We start from the raw sequence: 22,952 nt of genomic DNA, 5'->3' as shown, positions 1-22,952 counted from the left end.
TTAATAATAATAATAATAATAATAATAATCATGTAGGTATGAGATTAGATATTGGGAGGTACCAGGAATGAACAACACCGAAGAATAGTAGACATAGTATATTCAACTTTAACTAATATCTCATAATAATATTAATAATAATAGTAATAATAATCATAATCATAATAATATTAATAATAATAGTAATAATAATAATAATAATAATAATAATAATAATAATAATAATAATCATGTAGGTATGAGATTAGATATTGGGAGGTACCAGGAATGAACAACACCGAAGAATAGTAGACATAGTATATTCAACTTTTACTAATATCTCATAATAATATTAATAATAATAGTAATAATAATAATAATCACCATCATAATAATAATCATAATAATAATAATAATAATAATTATGTAGGTATGTATAGTCGTATAGACAATGCTGGCGCGAATGTACAATATGTGACAGGTTGAATAATTACGCACGATTCGTTAAAGTAGTGTTATGCAGCACTTATTCATATGTATACAGTATAATGTATAATGCGCAACGCATACATCGTACTTCGGTTCATCCTTCGTTCGATTATTTTATAAACATCGCTCACATTCAAACAATGAATTCTTTCGAACCAGTCGTTTGCAGCACACTCGTCACTCTGTTCTCCTTTTGTTTTTTCTTATAACGAGAGGATGGACCGCGAGAAAATGTACAGTTTACAAGCCCGTCTAAATTAATTAATACATTCGGGACGGCTGTGACGCAGAGATTAGTCCAAATTTCCCTACATTACATTGCAAACATTTTTGTACGAGCACAAATATGCGATTTTGTTATGCAATTTTGATCAATGGCACGTTTAATTGAGATTCTTGTGGACTAATTTATGGAAACATTAATTAAACGTGAACACGTTTTCTGTACGACCTTTTACGATTTTTTGATACATTGGAAATTATTTATTCTTTTCGATTATTGAATTATAAGTAAATTGATATTAGCATCTTTGATTTCTAAAACTCAGCAATGTATAATGTTCGAAAAAATCAACTCTATTTTCATTTTTATTGACCTAGGTCGCAATGTATTTACAAAAGAAAATACAAATATTTCATTTTACACAGATCTCTATACATTTGTCCACAACAATCAATAGTCGCATAAAGACACAAATTTATTTTAAGTAATTGCTTGTCACTGAGACTGTGAACCAGTGTATTTATAAATATTTATTTTATCCACAAGTCCCTAAACTACGAGCAAACGTGTTCACTAACGAAAATAATTCGACGGTATTCTTGCTCGATCTTAAACACAAGAATCCACTTATTACAAATAACAATAGTAGAGTTTTTATCGCGACTGTCACAAAACATTCCATAAAAATCAGTATTTCCGATAGCTCCCCACTCCACCTGCAAGCAATACCAATAACCATAATAATAAATTTGTTCTCGATCTATCGACCACGCCGTTCCAAATGCATTAATCAAGACCTAATAGTGTCGTTTAAATCACTGAGAGCGTGCTAGCCACGTTTTGTTCACTGGAAGGACACTTTGCAAAAACCTTTTTTGCGCGGAGAAAGATCTATCTCGTGAGTGTCGAAAAGATCCTTATGCATCCTACTATACTAAGTAATTAATTATTAAGATCGCAAACGATCGACGAGCATACCTACAGTCCTCGCGCGACAAGAAAGCACTTTTGCGTAAACCCGAATGCGCTTCTTGTCGCGCGAGGACTACGCCTGTCATAACCTCATTTATCATAGTTCATCAGCGGTAGTTACGTTTTTGTACTGGCTGTGTGTTCGGGTATACTTTTATAGATCTCCCGTGGATCTTCGAGGTGTTGCTTAAACTACGTATATTCCGCTCGATCTCTGCCTCGCTTGCTCTTTTTCTTTTACTTGGTACCCATAGGACACTGCTTTCTTTACCAGACGTCTTCTCATGTGTCATCGATCATACTGTCGGTGTGAAACGAAGTAATAAATAATTCGGTTTTCTTCTCCGAACGGCGCCCCCCGTTCGGATAATGGAGAGTCCATGTTCGCGCGATTATATCTATTACAAAGGTTCTGTTTTTTAGTCTACGAGATAAATAAACTACGCGACACCTTCTCCAAATATACGCTCTCCAGTCATGCTCTACCGACGGTTAAATTTGAATTGTTACAGGTTCCTTCCTTATCGGCCGATTGAATCGCGTGTTTCCGGACTTTTAATTTCGGTGTCTGGAAAATTTAATAAAACTGTGCTGTTTACACCGTTACTTTTTAGATATTATCTGAAGTAACTATAAACGATTATTGATATTTATTTTTTAGTATAGTTTGTTAATATTTCTACGTGGCTGAGGAATCGGTCACACCGATGAACTGTGCAACGATTAAATAATTGCTAAGGTCCTTTTATTTACGAACAATAATATGTTTCTCTGATCATCTTGTTATGTCGCTGTCTTATTTGTGTCTATCCGAAATTTGTATTAAGGACAATTGCAACGCGTCATTTGTACTAAAATGTTCAATAACATTCTTCCAGCGAGTTCATTTTGAAAAATCGTCCTATTCGTTGATCGCATTCCTTATTATTATTTCGCGATCCAAGAACTTAATCTTTAAAGCCTGTTCGAATCGAAAATAATGAAATCAATATAAAAATTATTTTGAAAAGGGACAGAGTTAAATAAAAAGAATTTTGGAAAATCCTGTTAAACTATACACGATTCAATCGCGCCGCACAAGGAAACACATTTCCACAAATGTTCTGAACGTTCGTCTGAGCTCGTTAACAAACTCGCCAGCCACGCTCTCGACGAAGAACATTCCAGTTCAGAAGCGAACGTCTCCTTACCCATACTCGCTTATTTACAAATTAGCTACAGCCAGCGTATACAGTAATGAATGCTATTTCACTAAAAGTATGCACCTAATGCTTACGCACTCGAAACTGCATACACATATTATTATCGATAACGCAAGAATGAATTCGCTTTGGACGCTAGAACCGTCCGAAGCTCGTCCTACAACTTCGTATGAAAGAAAAACGCTGACGCTTCCCTCCGACTATGTATATATGTATATATTATATGTAATAATAATAATAATCAGCAAGCATAAAAATTGTCGTCGACTATGTCTACGCTCTAATAACAACGTGTGCAGTTCGGTATCCATAATTCGATAATGCTACAGGCGGTCCTGCCGCTATTTACAGAGTTATCAACAGGTTCGGCGCAAATCTCCTGTGTCAATGTCAATTATCATAGAAAATAGTCGTAGAGAAGGCAAAAGAGGTTATGTAGAATCGCAAAGGATCCTCGCGCGCGCAAAACTTCGCGCATCCGGGCGAACCTCGTGCGCGCGTGCGTCCGAAGCTAGGTACGAAGTGAATGTAGCTTCGCATTTGTACTTCGCTGTTCGAACTCCTCAATATTCGTAGAAAGTAGGGTACGAATGACGGTTCGAAGGTGTAAGAACGTTTAGTTACACTTCTGATACGATAAACATGATTTTTTATATAACATTCAGTTTAGGGAATTGTGTATATTTATTTCTCATAATATCATGATTCGAATATTGTCGTGCTTTTCGCGCGCGGAATTTTTGAAGTTTTTGTATGTCAACTAGAGACCCTCGGAGGCGGCGGACGTCAGGTCCGTTTCGACTCAGAGTGTAAACATTATTATTGGATTTATTTATAAAAGAATTCATAGATATAATTATAAATAATTCTAAGCGTGCTGCTTAATTTTTATTGACAAACGTGTTCGTCGTTCGTGTATCAGAGGCATTAGCGCGCGAAATTTGAATCGAAACATAGAAGAAATCAGTATTCGACGAATATATATACAATTTGTGAATAAATGTTAAAAATGGCGATCAAATTTTGCATCCATTTTACAGAAATATTTCGAGGTTCCAACAACGAAACACAAATATTCACAGAAGACATCGCCGGCAATTCCTAGATCAAGTATGCAGGTCTCTACCTATGTTCATGGTGCACAAACTCGTACGCACATGCGCGTTTAAACACGGTGTTATACGGGTGGTAGCAAAACGTGCGATATAAGTGACGATGCCGTGCTTCGTGATACCCACAGAATACCAGATGCGAGAATGCGATCGCAGCCTTCGTCATTCGTCGCCGCTAGTTTAAGTTGACGTCCTTTAAATTGATCTTGTGGAAGAAAAAGAACGAAGAGGCCGCATGCGAAAGATTGGAAACGTTGGAAAACGGTCAAACGTTTCTGTAAGTTCGAATCGTGTTGCGCATGCGCGTCTGATTTCTGTGTGCGCATACAGTGATTAAATATTCAAAATTCTGAAGCTACGTTCACGATGAACCTATAAAAGGTCCCAAAATTATTGGCATAGATATATAGTTAGACAGAGAATATTACTCGACGGATTTGTGTATTTGATAAAATAATTTACTTATCACGTGTAACGAAACAGCAATTAAGTCAATTAATCATTAAGAAATCACGCAATTAAACGAAAAGGCTAATCTAAAACAATCTAGTTCAAATTATTGAAAAACAAATTTTCATTTAAGCGTCTCAGTCAATATTTCTGTGATTTCAAGAATGGAGATATATTGTTAGCAACTTTTATTAATTTAAAAAAATATCATTCTATCTGTATTGTTAAGTTCGATTGGAGAACTATTCAAAACACCCTCGTAAATCCGACAGTTTTGATGATTCCTTTTCGAGATATATATCTGCAAATATAATTTCGCCAATAATTTTGGAACTTACTGTACACATGGACCCAGTCGCACTGCAAATTCGTTATCAAGGAATGGAACGTCGCGTCTGGCATTGGTTTGCGACGAAGCTAATATTCACTCGCGGGCGCATGCGCGCCAGAAATTGCCGTAGTTTCGCTTCTACGGTTCGTACACGGTGATAGAACCGACGCCAACTTCGCGCCGCTACTCCTAACCGCTATATTGCTGGTAAATCGTTTTCTTACGCTACGTCGACGTATGTTTACACTGATCGTCGATCCTCCGTCTGTATGATAGTTGTACAATTTCAAAGCAATCGCTCGCCTAGACGCTATCGAACGGCTACAAATGAAAGTTGTCTGCGTTACGCAAATGATTTTATCAACGAATCGCGAGACACTGCGTTCGTTGTTCCACTAGGGCTCGTATAAAAATTCCTACGTCAGATTGAACACGCGAAGTTCTTAGCTAGTAGATATACTTAGCAGTATATATATGTATATAATATTTAATGTATATATATATATATATATAATATGTATCGAGAGTACTAACGGTAAGGTGAAGAGTATTGCTGAGTTTGTTTGCTCGATTCGACGAGAAATCGTGTATCACGGATCATCCCCATATCCCGTATATTTCTAAGTTGTATAAAATTCCAACGGATGCGGTCCCGAGGTCACTGAAAGTTGTTCCGAGATCGATTTGTGACATAACCATCCGGAAAGTGATTCAGCGGTTCGTTTTATTCTGTTCTTCGGAAGCCGAAACTTGAGTTGCGGCGCGCGTCGTAATAGCTGTCCACACTGGCCCATTCGCGTGTCAAGCGATTGAGAGGAGTGGGGCGGACAGCTGTTGCGACTGTCTGCGAATCTTGGATATTTTCTTGCCGAGAAACAGACCATATAATCCAGCGTGATTTATCAAGACTTCCGAGTCCGAAATTCGAAACTTTCCTACTTCGTTCACCGCGAATGTTGCGAAATTTTTCATTTGTCGATTTCGTTTGGAAATAGGTGGTCTTTTTCATGGTAATATCACAAATCATATGCTAGTTCGAATAAAACATGGTCCAAACACGGTTAAACGAAGCGTGTATAGTAAAAGTATATTGCGCTATTTTAAAACTGAAGCCGTCGATATGCATTTCGAGATCGTACAAAGTGTGTATATGATTCACAGGTACGCACGTCCGAGATTTTCTGAAGGATACATTTTATGGAGCGCATAGCAATTTTGTCGAGATTTTGCTAGCGTGTGTGTGTGTGTGTTTTAAGGTGAAGTTGGTCATCGTCTGAAGAAATTCCAAAGTTATTATACAGATTTGGGATAGCTTGATCGATTCGAATGACTCGGGAATAATGATTTCTTTTCTGTCACGAATGTTACACGTCATATATTTCAAGGTCATCCAAATTGATCACGTAGTCCGAATTATAATAATTCTAATTGCAACGTATTTAGGGTCTATGGAATCTTTAATGTTGTCCTAATCATATAATTATAATAATTATAATAACTATAATAATTATAAGAATTATAAGAATTATAATTATGTTTACAGCTCCAATAATTATAACAATTGTAGTTCTATTAGGTAGTTTATAGCAATTATTTCAATGGTATCTATGTAATTATATGATTATAATTACAGCATTGCTGATGTTAATATTTAAAAGAATTAAGGTTTATTCGATGAAGTGTCTATCACGTCTAAGTTAGGTTAGTTTAGCTCTGATCGAAGTGTAAATATTGCATATTTGATATCGTTTATCGGTGAAATACGATAAATAAAGAATTTAATGAAGATCTTTATTCGTCTTTCATTCTTCAATATGTTTAAAGAAAAAAGAAATTATTTGTATTTTGCAGAAATATTCGTAGTTCTCTTTCAAATATGAGATTGTGGTTATATCAGCAAAAATAGAATTCCCTCTCTATGAGCACGTTTTGTCGATTGTACAAAAAGGTACAGTCTGCACAGTCATTTTCTGTATTATCAGAAAATGAGAGCCACGGGTCAATGATAATATCCAACAAATTTCCATTGTTTACTATTTGCTGATAATTAATAAGTAACTTTCATATGGATTTTAATGCATCGAAAAAGATCGATTAAACATATTTGCACCTTTATAACGCCATAAGAAAATATATACCTTTTTTTACAAACACAAAAATTTGAAATTTGATTTTGCTGCATTAACAGTGACTTAATCAATGTAAAAATTATGTAAATATGTTTAAATGATTACATTGTCATAGAAATAGTATGTATGGTCATTGAATGCAAGAAATATTCGTACAGCCCTTATCGTTGCAATATTAATATTTTTTAATATTGAAAATTTGACTTTTTGTTAAATTTCGGAATGTTAAAGTGAGTAAAAACGATAGTTTACAAATTCGTATCCAGTGTTTCAAAATTTATAGCTTTTGAGAATGGATAATACAGTAATATAAAATTTTTACAGTGTCGCGAAAACATATCCAGTGTTCTCTATAAGCACAGTGCCAGTCAGTGAGCCCATACAGAGGTAAAGCTAAAAATACGTCATTTACTTCCATTCCCCTTTAATATTCCTGAACTAAAATTCACCAAACCTTTTCTAAAGTGTTGAACAATATTAAGAGATACAATAACAATGTCCGCTGAACAATTCCCTCCATATCGTCTCGTCTTCACATTTCTTAAAGAAAACTGTATAAAGTAACTGGAAGTTCGAATGCAAACGCGACTTTCACCCTTTCCGTCCCCGTTCCATTTTACAGTATAGAAAAAGCACTTTTTATTAAAAGTCTTGGCCCCGCTTCTTATCAAATAAATAATCTCCTTATTATTTAAATAAGACTCTTGTCGTACCTATAAAGTTCCTTTACTCTTCCGGCCGTGACGTGCACAGCCAGTAAAAGATTATGCGATCTGGATTTATGATTGCCAATCGTTACTATATTTCAAATTTTTATGTTTAATGAAGCGTAGTATTGATTGTTTTTGTATTGTACCAGTTATCGACATTTGCGACTGCTTATTTAACATTTCAATCGATAACTCTAATTAATATATTTCAAACAAATATCTTCAATATATTTGCAAGAAAATAAGTACCGAAACGTCATACTATTTAAATAAAAGTATTTTTAATTAATTAGGTAAACATTAATTTTGTAAATTAAAATTAGGTATTTTTAGTGCCTGATTGGGAAAAAATTTTATAAAATAATTTTATGCAACAGTTAAAGTATGTTAATTTTTAAAAAATCACACTCGATTGTCCTCCAAAATTTATATAAATTAATTCTAAAATTAAAATTTAAAAAGTTTCTAATGTTAAATTTTTCATAATGTCTTGAACGAAAATAATTTTAATATTTAAATTTTCTGTTTAAATCATTAAATGTGAAATAACATTGCAAACATTGTTGCTTATAATTCCCTAAGAAGATTTTAGAATTTTTCATATTGTTTACTCGGGAGATAGAATTTGAGAAACCAATTTGTCAAAAACACGTGGATATGTATTTTCCACCATTAAGGTTCATTTCCATGTAACGAGTAATTATGGGGTAGAAATCTCGTTCATCATATGAAACATAGACTAAAATTCGAGTACTGTAAGCTCATTCTCGAGCAACGCAATTTAGCGAAGCCGTCTGCGCGCATTAATCATGTAGATGCAACGCATTTCTAATAATTGGGGTTTAAGAGCCAACTGGTGCAAATTGCAGGTGCTATATTCACTGATCGATCGACAAACCTAACGGCGTTCATTGTCAGTGAGTCATATTTACAATCGTCCCGTCTTTAATTCTTTCAAAAAAATGCAATTAAGAATGTTTAGGCTGCAGTTTTTATGCATTTATGAAATAATAACAAAGCTTGTCACTGGATAATAAACATATTCTGAAACAATAATAATTAAGATTTTCACTAATTAAATAATTCGGTGTCTGCACTGTGCATCGCAGAAATTCTTTTATTGTTTCTCGATTATAAATTCTTATTTAAGCTGAACGAACTTTTCATTTAGTACATTACGAAACAATGAAAAAAAACGTTAAGAATCCAATGAATATTGTATACTAAAATTGTTCTATTAACGGAGTAAATATTGCACTTATATTTGTATTTATATTTTGTATTTATTGTATTCATATTTGATGCAGACAATTTTTGTTTTGCACAAGGATTTGCAAAATGAAATAAAAATTTGCAAAATAAAATTTACCAATTACTAAACCGCACGGACATTGTATAAAATATTTTTACGTGCAGTTACTACAAAACTGAAATTAAATAAAATGTTATTCTTTTTGTTTGATTTATGAAAGTTGAAAATGAAAGAGGATACTATTGAATGAAACTTAATAAAAAAAATTCCTTTCTGTAAAAAGAAAATAAAACAAAACGACTTTTTGACTTTCTCGACTTTTTCTGTAAATGCATAAGAATTCACACTCAACTAACCACATTTACAGAGCACTGTGTCACTGTTTGCATATTCCAAGAGCTGCAAGGCAAATAAATAACAGTTAGCACTGAGTGAAGGAAAATCGCTATAGAACGCTATGCTCTGTTATCTGAAAATGGTTCGCCATTTTCTTTTGGACAGTAGCACCTTTTCTCTTTGTACAGCTTGTTCAAACTTCGTGCAAACAAAATACATTTTCGTTTGTCAAAGACATTAGTAACAAAACTGAAAGTGAATTATTTATTAAGAAAGATCAAGGACCTATGGGTACCCATAATATTTCAATGGTGGTCTTTTGTCGTTTATCGTTGAAAATTTCGGTCGCGTTATCGACGAGCTAATTAACAGTAGTGGATAGTAGAGGCAACTACGGTGATATGATTGAGTTTCGTACAACAAATTTCAAAGTCCTTTTCGATTTCTGATTTTGTGTACACGTTTCTGACTAATTCCGTGGATTCTCCTCAACGTTTACAATAAGCTCAATTCTTATTTCTCCACTGTATTTATATAATATATATAATATATTTATATAATATATAATATATATAATATATTTATATAATATATAATATATATATATATATATATATATATAATTGTATTATTATATAATAATATAATTTAAAGTTCTCAGATATTGTTGAAACATGAGGAGAAGTTCCTCATAGTTTCACGGTAAACAATTCTTGAAGCGGAGATATCTAGGAAAAATCGGTAAATATTTACAATAGAGGAGAGCAACGTTAATTGAATTTGACCTTCACTTACGTCGTCCAGATCAGATTTCAAGCCGAAGGGATGGGCGTGGGCCACGTGACGAGGAGGCCGCACTAATCGACAAGACCCGCCGCGCCATGTGACCTATCCCTACTCCTTCGTCTTGAAATCTAGCATATTTTTCTGGCTACGGCGCTCCCGAGTGGCCGTATTATCATCGTTTATTAAACAATCATGAGCAAAGCAGTTTTCACAATTAAAACTCGTGTCTCCGGTAATATTTTATTTCCAAGATTTTATTTTATAATTGGAATCAGAGTGGAATCAGAGCGAACAAGTTAGTAATAATAATAAATCAAGCCCAAGTAAAATAATAATTAATTATACAGTAGAGCCCATGGAGTGCAAGTTGGAATAGTGTAATAATCTTAAATAAAAATTTGTGTCCCTGTTTAAAATTTATTTTCACAATGTTGAAAATCGAGAAGCCGATGAAAATTTGTTGTACAGCGTTATCGCAACCGTTCGTTAGGTAAACAATTTAAAACCCCAGTAGGAAAGTGAGAAATATTTTCTGAGCAAACCAGCGTGCCTTAGAATATCAATATTCCATTACGTTGAACTGAAGCGGCAGTCGTCGCAGGTTTTCAGAAGTATCTCTTAAAAGTCGTTCAAAGGAATCTGTTACACCCGTTTCAAGTTCGCATCGATATCTCGTTAGAGCGACGCAGGTCTCGTTTGATTCTTATTGCTTCGAAGGTAGGACTGCGTTCGAAATCCGTTGTTCATTGCTCCTTTTGTTTCAATGTATTGGTACGGTGTAGCTAAAAATCGAACGTTCTTTGTTGTCGCGTTTAAATTTGAAATTCGCCGCGTTCCCTTTTTTTTGTATAAATTAAGATAATGCCTATATGTTTTCGGGGCTATGTTCGAAAGGCAAACTGCAAATTTACGTCCGCCATCTATAATTGTAATTACAATTGAATTATTTTTACATTATTATTTTTACAATTGAATTATTGATAGAAATGTGTTATTTTTCTGGCCGTTGCAAAATGATATCCTTGGAGATGAATTATATAAATTCAGAGCAATATTAATAAAAATAGAAATAAAAGTATCACAGGAAATAATAATAAAAGTTATATTTAAATAAAGTATACAATGAATATGTATTGGTAAATTAAATGTTATCGAGAGATGTACATATATGTATAAATTAAATATGTATTTTAAATGCATATATAGGGTGTCCCAAGAATATTGAATATTCTTGAAAGAAGTGATACCTGAGGTGATTTCAAGAAACTTTTTCCTTAGCGAGAATGTTCTCCGTGGCTTCAATAACGAGTTATTAACGAAAAACACGAAGTATTCATAGCGTATCACAGTGGTATAAAAGCTCGAAATCATGGTCAAAATAAGAAATAGTGACAGATTTATTTGAAAATTTGTATGTAAGGGTTTTCATGGTCGCTGATTACAAATCTGAATTTAAAAATTCCAAAAACAAAATGGCGGATCAAATATGGCGGATGGGTTGTTGAAAAAATGATTTGATTTTAACAAAAATTGGTGAACATATATCTTCGGAAATCCTGATTACGAATCTAAATTTAAAAATCCCAAAAACAAAATGGCGGATCAAATATGGCGGATGGGTTATTGAAAAAATGATTTGATTTTAACAAAAATTGGTGAACATATATCTTCGGAAATCCTGATTACGAGTATGAATTTAAAAATTCCAAAAACAAAATGGCGGATCAAATATGGCGGATGGGTTGTTGAAAAAATGATTTGATTTTAACAAAAATTGGTGAACATATATCTTCGGAAATCCTGATTACGAATCTAAATTTAAAAATCCCAAAAACAAAATGGCGGATCAAATATGGCGGATGCGGGAATTTTTTAAGTGCAGCTAGATGAAACTATAAACTATGGCTCCTGTAAATTTGAAAGCAGGCCCTCATAGGCCGCAAAAGTTTCGACTATAACTTTACAGTAAATACATTCCATTTGCTCTTATAATTTGAATCTACAATTTATCGATTTACTAATGTAATAGTTAACAATTCGTGAGATGTTAGCGGTACAAAATGTTGTACTTACTACCAGGAACAATATCCATTTTACACAATTGAAAAAAAACACTTCCACAAAAACATACACGCTTTAAACTATTCACTGCCCGAAAAACTCGAAATTCGAAGTGTAATTGCCATTCAGGTATAAAAGTATGGGTCATTTCGTTTTTCCCAACACACGGACGCATCATTAAACTAACCAATCCATAAGTCAAAAACTCCCTAACGACAACTTCGATGTTTTGGATTTTGACCATGATTTCGAGCTTTTATACCACTGTGCGTGTGTACGACTAGCGGCGCTCCGCCCTCGCGGTCACTGCCGAATCAAGCCAGAATGTGCAAACCGTACTCGTTTTCTGATTGGTCCGTGTTTTTCATTAATAACTCGTTTACGAAGCGTACTAGAACATTTTCGCAAAGAAAAAAGTTTGTTCATATCATCTTAGGAATTAGCTCCCACGGTATACAAAGGTAGATACACCCTATGTATACATTATGAAATAACAATTAAAGTTATATTAAATAAAATATGCAGTGAATACATATTGATAAATTAGTTAAATAAATATATATTTACAAATGAAATATATCAAACAAATATATATTGAGTAAGAAAAATCAATAATCAGTAGTATTAAATTAATCAAACATTGAAATCTCGATTCAATCAAATATCGATATCAAAATTACAATTTCCAAAATTACCACTTGCAATATCGTATGAAGAGGAGGTATCTGCATGTGTAGCACATGTGTAGCACTCGTATAGCACATTTTAATCCGAGCAATCTTGACGAATAAAAAATTGTTATTAAAAATTGAAATCCGTTTTTAATCGTGAGATAAGAAAAATTCGGTTTTGAAAATGAATTATTAAATATGACCTTTATAAAATAACAAAAATTAAAATCACCAAAATTGTGTGAACTTGTCCCGACCCTGTCTCGCCTACACATATTGGTATACTTATGTATGTTATCTATACATGTATCTACGTATGTCCGCATCGCAGATGTATACGTAGTATTGATTAAATGGTAACATTATTCGTATTTTTGGCCGATTCGCGAACACTACTTGCTTTTCGAAAGTGCCGCGATGGTATTCTGCAATTTTTATTGGATTCCTGTTTTCACAATTGCAGAATGCAGTCGCGCACACATGCATAGTATATATACATATTTTTATACATATTCGTAGAATTTTTATTCAATATTTCCGTTTTGGATTAATTGGTTTCGCAAACGATTGAGAATTATTTGTCAATAAATAATTGCAATCGAAGAGAAAGCGTGAAAAATCAGCTATTCTTTTTATATGCCATAATCGTTGACTAGATAATTTTTCATTTTATACATTTTTGTCATAAACGAGGATAAATATTAAATAACTTACTACGATAATTAAAAATATTTTCAAATGCTTTACAATAGAAACAATTAGTGAGACTACATTTTATCTTCATTTTCTGTTATTTCATGTTTAAATGTTTGTCACAATTTACACCACGCTTTTAATGCTCCTACATTTTACTACTCTTTAGTTTGTTATTATTATACATAATTTTGAAACATCGATTCATTTCGCTTAGAAAAATGTATATGTCTATAGACGAAAACAGGAAAGTTGAAGTTGCTTGTTAAGTTTAGTTGGCCAATTCGCTGCGACATTGATTAATTATGATTAGCATTAACGAGGCGAAAATATCGGTCGAACAGTGGCGTAGGTCGAAGCCAAAGCACAGTTATGAAAATAGAGTTTTAATGAGTATATTGTCGAGGACTAGAGGCCATAGAGGACAAAATTACTTCGAAGATATTTAGAATACCTCACTTAATTAAAAATGATACGAAAAAATGTTAATCGAAAGTGTAATTTAATTTGAAGGAATGAACATTATCAATATTTCTCGCAATCCTGCTTTCGTGATCTGAATGTTCTAATTAAATATAGTTTTATTGATTAGCTAGAGTTTAAGAAAATTTTGGTGGTTTTAGCTTAAATAAGTAGCTTAAATAAAGCTTTAAAAAAGTATTCGGTCATTTGCATTATCAGGCGAATTTTGCATAGACTTATGGGTTTGTTAACTAATGCTTTATTTATCAGAAGTCCATTAATAGGCTTTTTAACAATTGTCTCGATAGTTAAATAACAATTTCTTTCGAAATGTTAATATAATATTAATCTAAATAACTAGTTGAATTATAGTATAAAATTGTTATTGCTTTAAAAACAATTTTAAAGAAATTCTCATTATCAATTTTTAAACAATTCTTTAAGAAATCCTAAACTATTGTTCTTTGATTACCAAAAATTCTATTTGGAAACCGCGTTTGTGCATGAAATATTAAAAAGTAAATAAAAATTAACATTTAATAAAATATAATATATAAAATGTATATTTATTTTAAACTATAATATAAACTATTATTTTTCGTTTATACAATTCTACGCGAAATTTGCTCGATACTTAAAATGACCATAACATAATAAACAGTTAATGTTAAAATTAAATATTGTAAAACAAAGAGTTGGTATTTATTTGTTACACCCGTATCCGTGTACGTTGATTGTCTCTACTTATGGTCGGTAATGGAATACAGTTGCCTAATCGGTACAATGGGAGTTCTAAACATTTAAAGATTTGAATATTCCAAGGATGCTCTTGTAATTTGATTTTTTTTTATACTTAGTCATTGACTAATCAATTTGAAACGACTAACATAAAGTTTCATAATCGTGGAAAGAAATGGTTGTTGCAATTTTAATTAACATTTTAATTATATTTAATATTTTAATTATATTTTAATTGTATGTATATAATCCATCCAACACACGATTCACTGTTTTAAACATTTGTTTTTGAAATTACATTTTTGAGTATAGAAACACATGCGTACTATGTACTTCAAAAATATGTGAACGAAATTGCAATTATTAGTGAGTCTGATATATAAGGTGTAAATTACTATTATTAAACGACGTATAAAAATATTCACGGCGCTATAATATTAATACATTCAATAACTTAACTATTTAAATATTTCTCATCTCTGTTCTTTTAATCAAATGATTAATATAATTTATGTTGTAATTTTCTTGATGAATGCATATTAACTAAATGTAAAGGTTATACGGTTAAAAAAAAAAATTAACTAAATATAAAAAAATTTTGTAGTAATAACTATAAGAGTAGATCAATTTTTCCTTACTATTGACAAGATGTTGAATTCAATTATTGACAAAGTAAGTTTGTTATAAAACAATGAAATATTGAACACTGGGAAATTATTGATCAGTGTCTATCATTACTATTACTATAATCGAAAAATCGTTCACACACTTTTGTTTTATTTATTGTTATTATCAGAAATCTGAATTATTATTATTAGAATTTGAATTCGATTTATCGAACTTCTCACCGGAAGTTCAAACTTGAAATTTTAAAAATTCATTTTTTTTTCCCATTGATTTTCTCTAAAAGATTTAAATTTCATATTCTGCGAAACCAAGAGATATCTCGTATCGAGAATGTATCAATTAACTAAATATCTTGTTTCACGTGCCGCAATACAGGGTGTCCCATTGTTTACAATGATATTCAATATCCCAAATAGTATCGGATGGCCCTTAATGAAAATTTTTTATGTGATGATAAGACATTTTATCAACATTTTCCATTAAAAAATATTGCTTGTGCACAATTATTATTGCATAATAATTGATATGATAATTTTCCTATATTTGAATGGAGAAATCCAAACAAGATAATTGATATCGTTAGTTTTCTGTGTATCGTGTTATGGGTTGTAAACAAAAAGGAAAAACCTATAGAATAGTACGTACTTTTCGTTACATAGTCTAATATTTGTACATAGTCTACATAGTCTAATTATTCGTTTTTAAATATTGCAATACATAATTATAATTATAATCTCTGACATAATTATATTATATATGCAATTATAAATATACTTCATGTAATAAACAGTTATAACATACGTAATATATAATTATATTGCATACATAGTAATTATTACGTATTGTTATATGTTAATATAACTATGTAATACATGTAGTATATATATGTATAATATAATTATACGTCACACACACATTGTAATTATTATTATATACTTTAATATTGATATATGTATAAAATTATAATTGCTTTGTACAAAAGTATAATTATATATGCACAAAATTATAGTTATATACATATATAAAAAATTATAAATATACTATATGTATTATATATTATATACTATATGTATTATATATTATATATTATATATAATATATAATTATATTATAATTGGAATGTAATTGTATTTACATAAATAAAAAAAAATCAAAATAACCAAATATCATGGTATAGGTTGTAAACAATATGATAAACTACTAACATTGCAAACATGGTTATGATTACACGTTTGTATTTTTCTCCTTGCAGGGGTAGAAGAGAATTTATATCTTTCATTTGAAATATTATGTCATCTAAAGGATAAAATATATTCTGGTATTTATAGCCTTTTTTTCTGTTAACAATCGCACATGTAAGCACAAAAGGTAAATCCAAATATCAGAAAACGTATTGAATTTGATTTTCTATGCTATTTCACTTTTTCAGCAAATTCTTTTCGAAGGAGCGTATTTGTCTCTTGCAAGTCACAGGATTAAGGGTTACCCCTTTGCAGTCGAAATCATTTTAACTCGAAATCCAAAAACAGTTCTTCTGACCTATAGTATTCATATAGTATTCCCATGTTATACATATAACCTGGTGCATTTTATATTTATGAAATTGAATTATGTGACTCGTACAATATTAACAGTTTAAAAAAAATATAAACATATTTGATGACGTTAAAATTATTTTGAAACGTGATATAAAAATCTTTAATAGCGCCTTGGAGTCGCCCCTCGACTGCAAAGGGTTGAGGGATACTTCTGGATCGAAAGTATGACAAACTTAAGGAGAGTTGAGCCGGCTTCCTCAGTTTTCCACGTGACACGAGGCCTCGGGGCTGTCTTCCCGAAGTGACTCCTTTGTCCGTTGACAACAGCTTTAGGCGTTTCGTGGAAATTATCGCCGTCTGCTAACAACAGCTGAAGGCAACGCATGCTGACAATACGCATAATGATCAAGTTCCTTGTTACAAAGCAAACACCCTATTTCCCACTGTCGCGCAATCATCGAGTCAATAATACCATTGTACGCGCCTGAATCAGTCAGAGTTGTGTGATCAAATTATTAGGAACATTTACAAATTCCGTATCTCTGTGCCGAATTTAATTGTGATATTATTAGAGCATTAATATCCTATTAATATGATATCTTCGTCGTATTAGTTGACTGTGGATTTTATGCATTTATAATAAAAAGGAAGATGAGAGAAACATAAAAGAATTGAAACATTGAAGAAATTTGAAAATATTGTTAGATTATTTTCAACCTCTCAAATTTGTCAAGACGAAAAATTTGCTTTTCTATAATTCGAGTTTGTTGCAATAGACGTAGACAATTTTTATTTGATACAAAAAGTTGAAATCAAGATTGTAATAAAAGTTATTTGGTAAACAAGATTGTAGATCCTTTATGCATAATAAATCATTTCTGCTTCAGTTGTAAGAAACACAGCAGCGAAATATAAATTTCTGCTGCCTTTTGATAATCCTAATAAGCCGATAGGAATATATTGACGTTTCTACATTTTTCGAATTATCCACTGTTTTATATTCTATTCACTAACATTTGTCATAAATGTATAAGGTTTCGCAATCGAGTTCATTTTATTATATAACGATATAAAATGTCATTGTGTAATGGGACACCCAATATAAAAAATTGACTACAGCAATATCCATTGCTGTTCTAAACGTTTTCAATGTTCAGATATAAATCAAATTATTCAATCTGGTAGGCTGAATAAATTAGAATAAAATAAAATAAGATAGTGTTTAGTGAAAAGATTGTTAGGTTGAGCAAAGGGTTCTGTTAGATGTCCTTTTTCAAGCTAAATTTGTTTACTGTTGGGAGCGTCGTGTTGAATAGACGCAACTCAAAATAGATGGCACAGGCTTTAGAGAAGTTCAATTTAATTGAACGAAGTTCGTTTTGATTTTCTTTTTTCGATTTTCTATATATAAATTTAGAGAGTTTAGACACAATTTAAAGAAACTTGAGAATTTTGAGTATACGGAGTATTTATACAGGGTGTCCTAAAATTATCATATTTCCGGGAAATGAGGGGTTCCTGAGGTCATTTGAAGTAACTTTTTCCTTAGCGAAAATGCAATGCGCGGCTTTATTTATGAGTTATTAACGAAAAACACTGGCCAATGAGAGGCGGGCGAGCCAATAAGCGGAACTGGGCTTCGTCCGCGCGTTGGTTCGGCTATCTCGCGCCAGTCGAGCTCGCCTCTCATTGGTTACTGTTTCTCGTTAATAACTCGTGAACGTAGCCACGGATTGCATTTTCGCTAAGGAAAAAGTTACTTCAAATGACCATCATTTGCCGGAAGTACCATAATATTGGGATTACCTGAAGCTAGAATTTAGAAAAAGTAGAGGATTTAAAGAATTGAGAAAAAAAAAATTCAGCAAACTCAGAGAACTCGAAGAATTTAGAGAATTTAGAAAAGTCAGCAAAATATTTCAGCAAAATAGACTGCGGATTTTTTCGCAAATAGTAATATTTATGGTCTGAATAGTAGAAAAAGCAATAAACAAAAATTTCGACAAAGTTTTATTTCATTTCAAATAAGAAGACAGATTTCTGTTAAAAGTTTCTTGGACCATTGAGATTTCAATTATACCTACTTTAAAAACAGTAAAAATCGAATTAAACTTTGTGGAACATTTTTGAAGTTTAAGACATCAAAAGTGAATAATAATATTTTAAACATTTCTCTGTATCGAGTTTAGGAGATCAAAATCGGATAATAATATTTTAAACGTTTTTCTGCAGCAAGATTAGAAGATAAGAATAGAACAAAATTTTTCTTAACTGTTTTTTGTCATACGTTTAGAAGATATATGCATAAATAAATAACCAGAGTGTGCATAATAGCTTTTTTTGCGTGTAAACCGCAATTTATATATGAAACAGGTAATATCAGTTTTCCTCTTCAATTTGTATAAATTAAACCAGTGGTGTGTATTACACGAGTACACGCGCATTTCTATTACACGTGTATATTTATTGCATGTGTATTTTTGTTTCACATGTGTCTCCATTACACGTGTATGCTGATATTGAAATACTCGCGTTTCCAGCACAATTTGTACGGTTTCTAAGTTATTTGGTTGATCGTTCGATTTTTTGTAAAGGCCGTGTTTTCCAACGTGTATCAACCCTTTGAAGTTGAAGCTATTTGAATTCGAAATCCAAAACACATTTTCTGATCTATGGTATTTCTATTTTATATAATTTATTGCGATTTATGCATATGAAATTGAGCCTCGGCAAGTACATTGGTAAGTACAATGCAATTTTGACAGTTTTTTAAAATATAAACGAATCTGATGCTTTGGAAAAATAGTATACCAATTTTTAGTGGCGCCTCAGAGTCACCACTCGAGTGCAAACGATTAAAAAGCTAAAGATCCGTGTTCTTATAATATATGTGTACACGGGACACGCGTATCCTGTATTAAGAAATTAAAAATTCGTGTTTCTAATACACATGTACACGAATATTTAAAGAAAATGTTTTGTTAATGAAAACATTTTATTCGAAGATCGCGAATAAATCTGCGAATACAAGTAGTAAGCAGGTGGAGAATCACACACGAATGAAAATTTAAACCTCGAAATTTTTTAATATATTTTCGTACAAGTATTACGAACGAATTGACTAGCCTTTCTCGATGAAAATGAGTCCAAACACATCATTCGTACTTTCTTCAATAATGTTACAATTTTTTCGTATCAATAGAAAATGTTCGATTTCTGCTGTTAGAAATATTGACACGAAAAAAATGCGACATAAAATATATTTTTAATACAAAATACTCGTGCATTAGAAACACGTGTAATGCTACTGTATAGTGTAATAGAATTACACATGTACACGTGTACTCAAACACATGTAAAATAGGGGCCTCTATTGTGTATTTTAGTATATAGACTCGTAGTCCCATTGTTTAAGTGTCGTTTAACCATTACATTGCAGATCATTATGCGAATTCTATTCCCACGGGTCACATATCAAAATTAGAATTGTAAATCAGAATTAAATTGAATAAAGCGTAAAAAAAGAAGCAGTTCTACAAAATTTAAATCCTGCATCTCGATGGAACAAACAACGATTAACAAATATCAATCGCATACTCCATAATTCATTCCCAATTTTCAACTCAAAACTTCCTGTTCCAGAAAGTCAAAATACTTCGAAACTTCGAGATTGAATCTTTCTTTTAGCAAATTCTCTTTCAAAAATAAAAATTTAATTCTCGATTGCGTGTCTGTGTGTTTCACGTACGCCAGATAATTCCCCAAAAAATTGTCACGGTATCAGCTACGAAGAAATTAATTTCTGAAAAACGCGTTTTCAACGTAAGAATCGCAAACGAGTCATAGAACACGTGTCCACCGATGCCAGATTTTTTCGGAATTTTTACATAATCGATTTTTCGATTCGACGTACAAAGGCCTGCAGTCTGTCGACAACAATGTTTTTGTTTTTAATCAATCAGCGACTCGAATCAACGGGAAACGCGCGGATGAACGATCGCCGTAGCCGATGATCGAGTAGCCGTGCTACAGTACGCGGGATTAAAAAATTCGTGACGTACCTTCGGAGCCATTATTACACCACCTACGCACGGTCTCGCACGGTTCCACACGGTTTCACGCGATGCATTCATTAGTTTTCGCCTACGAAGTAATAGTTCCGCGTTATTTCCAACGCTGTTCTTACGCTATAGTTTCTACTTATCGATACTTATCGGCTGCGTTATAGTGGAGTTAGTCGAGTGAGAGGCACCATAGAATTGTTTATAGTATTATATCGTACGTTTGTACACGCTCGAACGGGTTTCACAGAGCGTTTTCCGTCGCCCGGCAACGCCGGGATTTCGAAGATACCGCTACTCTACGAAACAAGCGTCCATCGCCATCGAGACCACAGTAGTCAGCAGATTAAGCAAGTTGTCAACTCGAAGGAGTGGGGGTAGGTCATGTGACGCGCCGCGAGTCGCAGTGGGGTATTTGGCCCTATCGGCGCGCCGAAACCTATAATGTTTATTTCGTTCAAAATTAATGAAACCTTTTTGTTATGTTTTTGAACAAATATACAAGTAATCTAGAGTGATATTATGTCATAAACAATAGTACTTTATAAGAAATAAATACCGGAAATTACTAGATATTAAAAAAGTAATTTTACGGTATTTTACTTTATTTTCCTTTGCGATTTTGATAGAATAAAGAGCCGAATGTAATACTTTGTTCACTGGAGAAATTAATATATAACGAAGAATTACCTTTTTGTATCCTCCCGTTGTTCCTTTTCTTTTTTTTTTTTAATGTTTAGACACTGCTCTATATGGTCCACAAAAGATTAGATGAAAATAATTTCTACATTATTCTAATTCAGTTTAATACACAAAAAACGTGTTTTTTAATCTTTAAACTATGAAAAGATATACTGCATCACAGTAGAAGGTATGAAATGTTTCCAACACAAATTAAACAGTATTCAGATATCTAAAAATTTCGATATATAAAATTCGGAATAAATTTTTTTTTTTTAAATATCAAAGTCGCTTTGACTTTTTATGAGTTAAAATATATTTATTTATGTCATAGTGTTAAAGCCGGCGTTAAGGCAAATTCAACGATATAAATATTATAATTATTGGACAAGAAATAACGCCTGCAATCTTATTGGTGCGCCAATCGAGCCGAATATTCCACGTGGTATCGCGAGACTTACCCCCACTCCTTAGGTTTGAAATCTTGCTTAATCCCGTAACTAGCATGATCGAGATTTCACGATAGAAATTCGAAATGAAATTGTCGCTTCCATCGAAAGTTGCATTTAGTCTACTTTTAGTTTTCTTTGATTTATCGTGGCTCGTTTTAGCGAGTTTACTAGATATAGGGTATTTTTTTAGAGCTACTAGTGAGTTTTCTTGGGAAAGGTCAAGCCGAGTGCTTGAGAAAATGTAAGGTGTTAACGAACTTTATATTATACCTTTACGCTCAATCATTTGTGGTTTCTCTTTGTATTGCTTCGAAGAAAAATTAACAAAATTTCTGTAAAAATTGTTATCAGCCCTCGAGTACTGTTTGGGTTAATTTATTGCAAACTTAACTACTTATGATTGTTCTTCGTTCTTGCATAAATTATTGACTTTTATTGTTAAACAGTTTGCTAGATTATTTAATACGCTCTTGCAAATGTTAAATTAAAATTTAAACGAGGAAAGATTTTGGTTTATTGTAACTTTTGAAAAATTAATTCAATTTACAATTTTAAATGAAATGATTTAGTTATATCCTTAAAGAATTAATTTTAATGACAAAATTCGATTTAATACTTCAAACAAAATTTCTGTAAAATCAAGAAGGATAAATGAAATCAAGAATTTTGGGAAGATTCAAATGATATAAAATATTTTAGTAGGAACTTTATCTACATTTATTGATAAATTTATTTATTTTATCCTTTAAAATTAAAGAATTCTATTCTTTAAAATTAAAATCACAATACTGTTATCAATTTGAAAAATATTTCAATTATTAAATTATAGAAATGATAAGAAATTAAAATATTATTTAAAAACATAATTGAAATTGTGATACCGTAAAAATGATTGAAAGTGAAACTGGTTTGCGCTGCTACTGGTAATATCACAATTATTTAATTTTGCAAACCCTGTTTGCTTCTATATATTTTCTAAATTTGTTTTGAATATAAA

The 22,952-nt window shown here is 32.0% G+C and overlaps 1 long non-coding RNA gene across 1 annotated transcript; it reads right to left on the bottom strand.

Annotated features, from left to right (window-relative positions):
* Window positions 1–283: 283 nt before the first annotated feature.
* LOC117221869 (uncharacterized) lies at window positions 284–16,083 on the bottom strand. The gene is made up of 2 exons (XR_004490587.2): window positions 7,210–16,083; window positions 284–7,170 (listed from the first exon to the last, which is right to left on the bottom strand). It is a non-coding gene; the product is annotated as an uncharacterized LOC117221869 (long non-coding RNA).
* Between the last annotated feature and the right edge of the window lie 6,869 nt (window positions 16,084–22,952).

Source organism: Megalopta genalis, chromosome 5, assembly GCF_051020955.1.
Source record: "Megalopta genalis isolate 19385.01 chromosome 5, iyMegGena1_principal, whole genome shotgun sequence".
Lineage (NCBI taxonomy): Eukaryota > Metazoa > Arthropoda > Insecta > Hymenoptera > Halictidae > Megalopta > Megalopta genalis.
Note: the sequence above shows the minus strand (reverse complement) of the source record. Positions and strands in the feature narration are given on the sequence as shown.